Raw genomic sequence first — 10,193 nt, forward strand, 5'->3', positions numbered from 1 at the left:
GGATTGAAATAAATGAAAAAAAGACACAAGGTGTGGTAGGCAGAGCGAAGAGAAGAGATTTCTCTTTGGATTTATTTAAAAAATATTATCCGGTTAAACCGTTTTAATTTTAGATTATTGAACCGTTTCGTATAATTCTCATTTTGTTTAATTATTATTTTATATTATGGAATTATACACAAGGGCACCACAAATAAAGGTCCTTGGAATGAGATTTGACACCATGTACAAGCATGAATAAGCAACACGATTGCGACCGTGGAGCTGCATTTGAAATTCATAGTGAACTACGGGTAGAATAGAATTTTACAAAATCAAGTGATATAGTTCTTATTTTAAACGTAACAAAGGAGAAAATATACTAGACTCCAAGAAGATCTTGGTGTTTTACTGTACTTTAGTTTCAGATGTATCAAACGAACCAACATCTCTTGAGGTCGTGGAGTGTATATATTTTAAAATTTTGTCAGAAATTCAATCCGAAAAATTGTATTAACAATGTGGTTGTAATAAATGTTTAAGGGAACAAATAATATTTATCGGTTCATTAGTTGAGATTATGTGCTTGGCAAAAGCGGTAAGCGTGATCTGTATCTTATTGGTATACCTACTGTTTATCGTAAAAGTATTTTTAAGGATATAATAATAACATTTAATTAAATATATGCGATACAAATCGTTATTACACCATTGTATAGGCAAGTATAATATTTTATGTCAAAATACACGTTACATAATCATAAAGAAAAAATAAATTACATTTCTGTTTACATAATGACCTACTTTTACTTGGTGGTTATTTAGCCCAAGCTCGCCTGGGTGGGTATCATTCTCTCATCAGTTATTCTACGGCCATACAGCAATACCTAGTATTATTGTGTTCCGGTTTTAAGGGTGAGTTAGCTAGTGTAACTTCAGGCACAAGGGACATGACATCGTACTTACCATGGTTTGCGGCGTATTGGAGATCTTTGGCATTGTTAATATTTCTTACATCGCCAATATCCATCAGATAACCCCATTTTCGTTGGTCGTAAAAAAATTAAATAAATTAGCAAATATATTATTCGTCCTTATACATGGACGTTAGTTTAATTGTTTCAGTTTAATTTTATTATGCAATCGAATGTCCCTAAAACAATTGCGACTTAGAGCTGATATTTTGCCGGTCATAAAGGTTTATTTAGCTTTAATATCATGAAATAAAGATGTTCTTGACCTCTTTTTAAAATAATATTTGGTGTGTCACATCATAAATGAAAAAACATGGCCCATTTGGTTATTCCAAATTTCAAACATTGCAGCGGTTTTATTCTACTTATAAGGCCATCGCACAAGTTACGTAAATCAAAATACTGGCAAGCAACCTTCTCACTTGTTAAAATATAAAATGTAACATTGTACATAATATTTTATTTGGTATGACTCCATAAGTATTGTTTGTCTTTGGAATTCATTAAAAAAATCAATAAGTTGGTCATCCTATTAATATTATTAATAGTAGTTTGAATGGATGGATGTTTATAACTCAATCAAGCCAAAACAGATGAACGGATCTGAATTAAATTTAGCGCACACATAATAGTCTGGAATAGCACATGATTATTTTTATCCCGGAAAAATGTACCTAACACTTGCATACCCCCAAACAGGCGAAGCCGCGGTCGGAACTAGTAGTATATAAACGGAATTGATTCATCTAACTATACAATATTACCTTACTAGTAAATTAATCACTGCTGTTAACCCTTCATTTCGTATAAAAACAATCCATAGGTAAACAGAATAAAAAAGAGTTCCAAAAATAAACATAGACACTACAAACGTTTCGTTCAAATGTAACAACATGTAATATTAGTTTTAAAATGTAGGTCAGAGAGTGGTGTAATGTTTAAATTACGTATTGTAATTTCATCATCCATTTAGCCACAACACTATTAATTGAAGATTCAGAAACATTCTAATTGAACGGAACCATGACCCTCTGCCGACCCTAGCCAGTGCTACTCGAAGGACAGGAATTATCTTTATATTTGAATTTTACGTGGTGCTGTTTCGCTTCAATTTATTCTTAACTGGTTGTCCGTTGCGACTACGTTCGGGTAAAATTCATACATAGTTACCCTTTCCACTATCCCCCTTGAAGTTTAAATTTCCAAAAATCTTCACGTAGCGCCTAATTAAATTCTAATATGTTAGATGGCATTATAAATCTTAAAATAAATTGTTAATTTTATTGGAAGGTGACATTTTTGTCTCGTTCTGACGTTCTGATATGAGGGTTCAATAAGCCAGTGTAAAGATAATCAAATTAATGAAAAATAAATAAAATAAAGGGACATAAATAACAACTCGATACCACTGTTGGAATAATTTATCTAATGACCCATTTGATCGCCCGCTTTCCAGTGACGGTTATAAATAAAAAATCGATAGTTTTCTTTTTTAAAAACGCACACAATTTCATCATTCACAAATCTTCGACAATTGAAGAGCACCGCACTATTTAATTGAATAACAACTTGAATCGTAATCAGTTTCACCCAGCGACGGTCACAATTGGTCAGAGTTTGTTACTCGGATGACGTCAATGGCTACAATGAACACATTACGTTCTGTTTAGACTGGAAATGCGATCTAAAACACTCTTGTAACTACTATTTGTTTCCTGTTTATGTGTTTGGTGGTATGTAATGTTTTAACAGGTCTTTGTTGCTGTTAAGAGCTATTATTTAAAGGGATATGTTTTTTAAAGGGATTTTTACTAGTATTTTTAAATTGTACCGCTTTTAAGTTTTTAGTTTACCCCTTTGTAATGTGAATATTACAGAGAATAAATGGAAAAAACTTAGCATTCTGTTCCAGTCACCTGAATACATAGAGTATATCGTTGTTCCTTCGATATATTTTCAGAAAATAATTTTCTTTGTCTAAAAGCAGCAGTCTGTAAATGTCCCATGGCTGGCCTATGGTCAGCTCTTCCTTTGATGAGAAGGTTTGGAGCTAATTCCACTGCGCTGCTACAGTGCGGGTTAATGGATAAAATTCCATATTTTCTGTTCACTGTGTATACTCATCACGTTCTCGAGATGTAAAAATACTGATCATGTTTATTATTTTTTATAATTATTATTTTCTATAGAAAAAGCCAATGAGCCATACAAACATTACAGTTGTCTTATTCCGCGAATCGTGTTTTAAAATAACCTTTTAATTTGCTTTAATTTTATTTTAACAAGACTGAAATAATCATAATAAATAGTGTTATATTTTTTTATAAAAAATGTATCATTCAGAAATTTCAGTCAATCTCAACTCTATCAACAAAATTATAATATATAAATTCTATATTATAATAAAATATTATTATAAAATTATAATATATAAATTCTATATTATAATAAAATATTATTATAAAATTATAATATATAAATTATATAAATTCTAATCTAAAAATTACATACCACATTAGTATTGATACACTCATGACGTGTACATAATTAATCACGATCGGATAAAATGTTGGCAAGATACCCCTTGTTAAATCTCAATTAGAATTCTTTGGACGCAAAACCAGCCTTCTTGTCTCCAGTGGAAGTAATATAACGGAATAAAACAAGAAATGATAAATATTATCGTGTTTAAAATATAGAAAAGTCATGAAATATAAAAGCAAAGTAAGGAATAACTTATAATAAGCCAGTATCACAATTTGAACATTTGTTCAATAATAAACACATATTAGAACCATATTTGTCAAATACCACAATTAAATGAACATTTTAACAAGGTATCGTGATAGAGATCAAATAAAACTAAATATTTTAACGCAGTTATCTGCTAATGTTAAATTTTTATGCCTTTAAATGTAGCTTAATGTGATTCGTCGAGGTCGAAGGCGCCGATGATTGCAAAACTATAATATTTCCATGAGCTCATATGTTTAAGATTTTGTTTAAACTGATCGTGATTTTTTTTTAATGGATAGAAAATTTTCACGTATTGTCAATACTTTACCATTTTGTGATTTCCTTTCTCCTTTTCTGACCGCAATTGATCACTTCCAAATAATTTACTACTCATTTCACCACTACGATTTTAGAGTTCTTTTAATTGTCGATTAAGTTATTAAGACTGTTATGAAGTAGAGAATTTGGTAACTATGTCAATATAATTTCCAAGACTGATATAGTTACTAAGCACTTATTTTAACCTTTTTTTCAGTTTTGTTTGGTCGTTCTGTTTATGACTAGTGATACTTATTCTTTAAATAACGTCATATTGTACTATGAATTAAAACATAATAACAGCAATAGAGACTTTGTCAGTTGATTTAAATATTGTGTTAAGGTGAAGACAACGAACTATTATGCAAAATTTTTGTCATTATATGCTCAGACTCATTCAGATCTTTATCTCAAAACTTAAGTGCTTCAGTCTATGTGAGCAATGGGAATGGAAAATAATTGTGCCTAAACTTTGTCGTTTTACATAATTAAAACATTTTGTATGTACGATATAAAATACATCCATTTTATATTCCGTAGGTTAGGTTAGCATCTGTTTAAACAAAATTTTATGATTTCTTTATCATACACAACAATTGTTACGTTAGATAAAGTATCTGTTACTACTCTAGGTTCTATTTTAAGTTTGTTCAGGTTGTTAGTTGCCTATCTTTGCATGGTTCTAAGTTCGACATTTTTGTTCGTTTTAAAATGACTGATGAGAAGCTTTCGATACCATTTTGATAATTTGTTTTAAACGTTAGGGAAGATTAAAAGAATTACTTTTAATAATTGATCAAAAAACCAATAAGAATATGATAACAATGTAAAATCGCTCGTATTGATTGTGACTTGTTATAAATGTAAACTTACCTATATGAAACTCAATACAGAACCTCTGTCAAGCAATTTCAACTTGCGCTGACTATCATCCCATGTCAAGTATCAAAGGTTCAAACGCAGTTCACGCTCAAGGTGCGATTAAAAGTGTTAACAATATACGTGCTAGCGACAGCACAGTCAGATAGAGCAAACAAATTAAAAATTCTATTACACGATGAAACTCGGCAAAATAGTGATGTCCTTAGTTTAAATCGATAACATATTTGGGTAATTGTTTCATTCATTCCTTAGGAAGTTACATTCGAAACCAAATGAAAAGTTGCGCTGTAACGCACAATTTATTTGGCAACGTACCTTGGGTAATACTCGAAGGGTATAATAATAGTATATCGTTGCCTAAGGTACGGCTCTGCTGCATTACGTTTTTAAAAATCAATAATGTATGCTAATTTAAAGCACACTTTCAAATAGTTTATTTTTTATTTAAACTAATTTAGATATTATAAAAAATACGACAATAAATATAAAGCAGACAAGCAATAATTGATGAATGACAAGCACTAGTTTGTCATAATAATAATCAAAATGAACATTTTGTGTCAGTAATATGAGGGTATTGAAATTATTAATACGAAGCTGTTACTGTCATGTTCGAATACGAAGCGAGTTGACACCTGGCGTTTAATGTATTTTATTCTTTTTTATCAGACAAGATTGTTTTTTATAATTTTAAAACTATTATTTTAACTTTTTTAAATAGTATTTAAAATCCTGAATAAATTTATTTAATGCAATATTACTTAGATAGAATAGTAAATTATTAAAATATCTATATACTATAACAACTAAGTATGCACTAGATCACTAGTAATTTGCGTTGTTGACAAAATCCCAATGATTATAGTGACGCATGTGACGCCAGTTCGTCGCCTCGGCCGAATTAACAATTTTAATTGCATGAAACTCGGGCACCAGTGATGTATCATTTATCGACCGTTACATTATAAATAGTTCATTTGTAAACGATGAGTTCTTGAAATTAAATAAACCGTGAAAAATGGGCCGCTTATAACTATCGTATCGATGCATATAAAATGTAATTTCATTTTATTAAAGGTAAGAATAAACACGTGCTCGATAGCCGATGCCGTCACGTCGACGCCGTTCGCATTGCCATTTCTAATTTAAAATACAAGTAGTTGAGATATTCGAGCTCTTTTTTTTTAAACTAGACTAAAATTATATTTCAATATTAAATATGTTAAGGAACTAGAATATATATAAAAATACAAAGGTATTTTATTATGTAGATAATAAAGTAGTATATTTTAATTTAATTTTAATAAGGCTTTGGATCGACCACGACGCACAGATTTTGAATATTTCATTAGATATTTTAATACATACATAGATTCTTTTGGACTCTAGTTTTGCTGTCTTATAAATATAAAACATAATTAATGTCATAACGATTTTCAAATACACATTTTAAAAATAATTAAAGAGATATTTTTTAAGAAAAGTAACTAACTGCAACTCCACAAAAAAATATATGATCATGTTTAACCCTCTTTTTTAAGTGACCACTAAAATATGATGATGATGGGCTGTTGAACTTGTGAGCGTTAACAAACAATACTGAATTATTTCCGGTAGTTTATTAAAACTTTCATCTTAAAGGCCAGTCTTAAAGTGTTAACTCTGAATTTTCAGCCTCATTCCGATTAATTGTAAATAAATGTTAATATAAAGCGGGTAAGATTCCTTATATGTCGAATACGTTTATTTCTAAAAATAGAAAATATGTACTACTACTTTTTCTGCGGAAAAAAGTGAATATACTTATCTAATTTTTAGATTGTTTGCTGCTAACAAGTCGGCAGTATTCTAAAAAGAGACCGGTAGGTAACATTGCTCTTAAATGTGTGAGGCAAAAGCTTCGGAAAAGGTGTATGTATACTCCTTTTTTCTGGAGAACGATTGCCGTTCTAATGAGGGATCAAACCTCATATGGGATATGAGCCAACTGTATCCAACACATGTATATAGATTATTTATTTCCTATTAACACACCGAGGTTATGTGTGTGTGATAAAATATCATATTTTATATTTTTATTTTAAGCCATTTGTCTTATGAAAATGACGATAAAGTTTTTTTTATGATGTTTTAATTTAATTATCTGTGTTTTTGGTTTATCTGTTTTTATTAGATATATATATTTACGTCAGATTTTGTATCTATCATTAAGATTATGGATTTATTTGGTACAACAAAAAGCAACGAAATGATTATTTATATAAATAAAATATGTGAAGTATCTATTCGATGATTTTATCTAATCATATATCGTCTAATTAATTGAATTTTTGTAAAATATACTATGACTTTATTTACGTTTCATGTTATGTTGTTTCAAATATTACGTTTCGACCCATATTTAGTTTTTCATAAATATACAAACCTTTTGTATGGATTCCCACTAACATATAAAAACACCTAAGTTTTTACTATAAAATTCTTTATTTTAAGTAATTTTGAAATTAAGTGCAACTTATGATTTAGAGCTATGTATGTTCTAGATATAAAAAACGAAGGCCATTGTTCCAAATTAAAACAGTAGGGCTTTGTGTGTCATTAGATAGTCTACCGCCAAACAGTAGTACTTAGTATTCTGGTGTTCGTGTTTGTAGGGTGAGTGTAAGGGACATAATATCTATGTTCTTAAGGCCTGCGGCGCATTGGCGATGTAAGGAATGGTTAATATTTCTTATAGCGGTGGTAACCAATTATCATCAATTGGCACATGTGTCCGTCTGCCTACCCATATCATAAAAAAAACACGATTGAGATTTATCTTTTTTGTTTGCCTCGTTGATCTATTGGCTAGATGTATGCAGCTTTTTGGCTACAGATCTCAAGGTCTTTTGTTCAAATCCCATGTTGGGCGGATAGAAAGTTATTGAGTTTTTCTATATAATTCCTCAGTAATAGTCTGGTGTTCGAAAGTTGGAAGAACGTAAAGTCGTTGGTCATGCGCCTGAAATATTTCCGGTGGTGTCAGATTTGCCATCCCTTTGGATAATGAGAGTGAGGGAATAGACAGTGCACCTATGCACACACTTGTGCACTGCGATATATCCGCGTAGTTGGCTGATCTCCCTTGCGATTGTCTCTCTTGAAATACGGTACGGGTACGGCGGACATCACCGTGGTGAGGACACCTGTATGTAAATACATGATCATCCGAATTTATTTTTCTCTTAACAACACAATAAGTATAATGTGAGTTAATATTAAAGTAAATATGTACTTACTGAGACAACTGCAAACAAAAATAGTGCCCTTTAATGTTTATTGTTTGCGTTTGTTAATATAAGGTAGTGTTTCCATAAAGCGGAAATACGTTTATAAGGTGAGACAAGGAACTTGTAGTTTATTATCTTATTATTAAAAAATGCCCATTGTTTGCCATATATATAAGAGTGGCTACCCATGATCCATACCGTAATAAATTATACGTGTCTTATTTGTTTATATTTTTTCTTTTTTCCTCGTCATTTATCCGCGGTGCTCTGGCGTAATTTTTTTGTCTCTTTCTTATTGTTAGTACATATAATAGTGTTAATTAAATATATCATATCAGTCCTACATTTTCTTCGAATTGGTTTCAATGCGTAACATCTTTAACTTAAACAAGATAACAAACGTTACAATTTGAATAAATACTTATAAATTGTATTAATACTACAGGTTTAGTATTAGTACCCTATACTTCATTTGATAATTATTCGATTTCATTGAACTGGCAAGTAGGGGAGAAATAAAGAATTATATACCCTATTATTATAAAGAACCGCCTCGTCGGTCTACTGACGAGCATACAGATCCGAAGACCAGGACCTTCTTTCATTTTTTTGGTCAGGCTATTAAAAAGTTATAAGGAAATCTAAATAATTCAAGAAATTCTCGAGCCCTTTCATTTTGTATCAGATTTATCGTCATATCGAATGCTTAGCCAAAACCTTCTGAAACACGCTGAACGTAAAAGTACAAATCTTATATCCAAAATTCATGGATAATATATATATTATAGATATTTATAAACAAATGTAGGTTTCCGGATAATTGTTATTTGTTATATGTATAACGCGCTTAATACATTCATCAATATTGCTGCAGAATCCCACAACTTTATGCCTTGAAGTCAATTAAAAACCACTAAAAATTCAAAACAAACTTTTATATGTATAATAGATTTAAATTTACTAAAACTTGACCTTTGTTATCTATAAAATCATGCTCGTATTATGTATATTCAATATAATTCATCGTTCAAATCCACCAGCAGCTAATCCATTTCGAAAACAAGATAAGTAATTTGCAATCCTAAATAGCTTGTTAAAATTACGTCTTAATTGAGTATAGAATAGTTGAATTTCAACTAAGGGATGCCACCAAATGAATAACATAATGAGAGGAAGATGAAACAGTTCATGATCATTAAAGTTTATTATAATAATAAATTGCTTTAAGCGCTTTTCAAAATTTCGCACAAAAACTAGATGATATTCTTAGATCGCTCTTTAAATTAAATATAGTGAAATGCTTAAAAAAAGAGAGTGTCATGGGATACACAGTTGGAACGAAGTTGTTTTCGCTATTGATTGTGTGGTTCAATACCAGACAATGAAACGTAACGTACCGTTTGAATAATTCAATGACAAGAAACAAATAGTTATTCAATATTTTGTGTGAATTAAAACAATAACAAAAAATAAGTTTGAACAATATAATATAAAACTGTAATAGAAAGAGGCGGAGAGGGGACATAACGCTTTATCCTTTCGTGACGATTTCTGCCAGTTCACTCTAGTGTAAGCCGCGTAAAATAATTTCGTTCCATAATTTTGACAACAGACTTAACAGTGGATGTCATAATGAGATATTATTATATAGTCAGTCAGGATAATGAAATCAGTCAGGATCAAGCTTAAAAGTTTGGCAACCCTAGTGTTGGCCTAGTTGCCTGCAATTCCCCTACATTGCCGACAGCTAGTGCTGTCTCACCCAATTCCATTATATCACTAATAGCGAGTTTAGCTCAATATCGCAGTGGCTAGCGCCAGGCCTTGTTTACATCATTTGCCAAATTAAATTCAACAGTTTGTGGCAAATGCCGTTTATATTTGCTAATCCCATTTCAAAAGACTTCATTAGTGATAGTTAGTAATATTTATTCGTGTCTGTGTTAAAAGTTAGTGCCTATGATGTTTTGCAAATCGTAATTTATCCATTTATCATTCATTACGAATAATTTGCATTGCATTACTTTTATTCCAT

Source organism: Vanessa tameamea, chromosome 11, assembly GCF_037043105.1.
Source record: "Vanessa tameamea isolate UH-Manoa-2023 chromosome 11, ilVanTame1 primary haplotype, whole genome shotgun sequence".
Lineage (NCBI taxonomy): Eukaryota > Metazoa > Arthropoda > Insecta > Lepidoptera > Nymphalidae > Vanessa > Vanessa tameamea.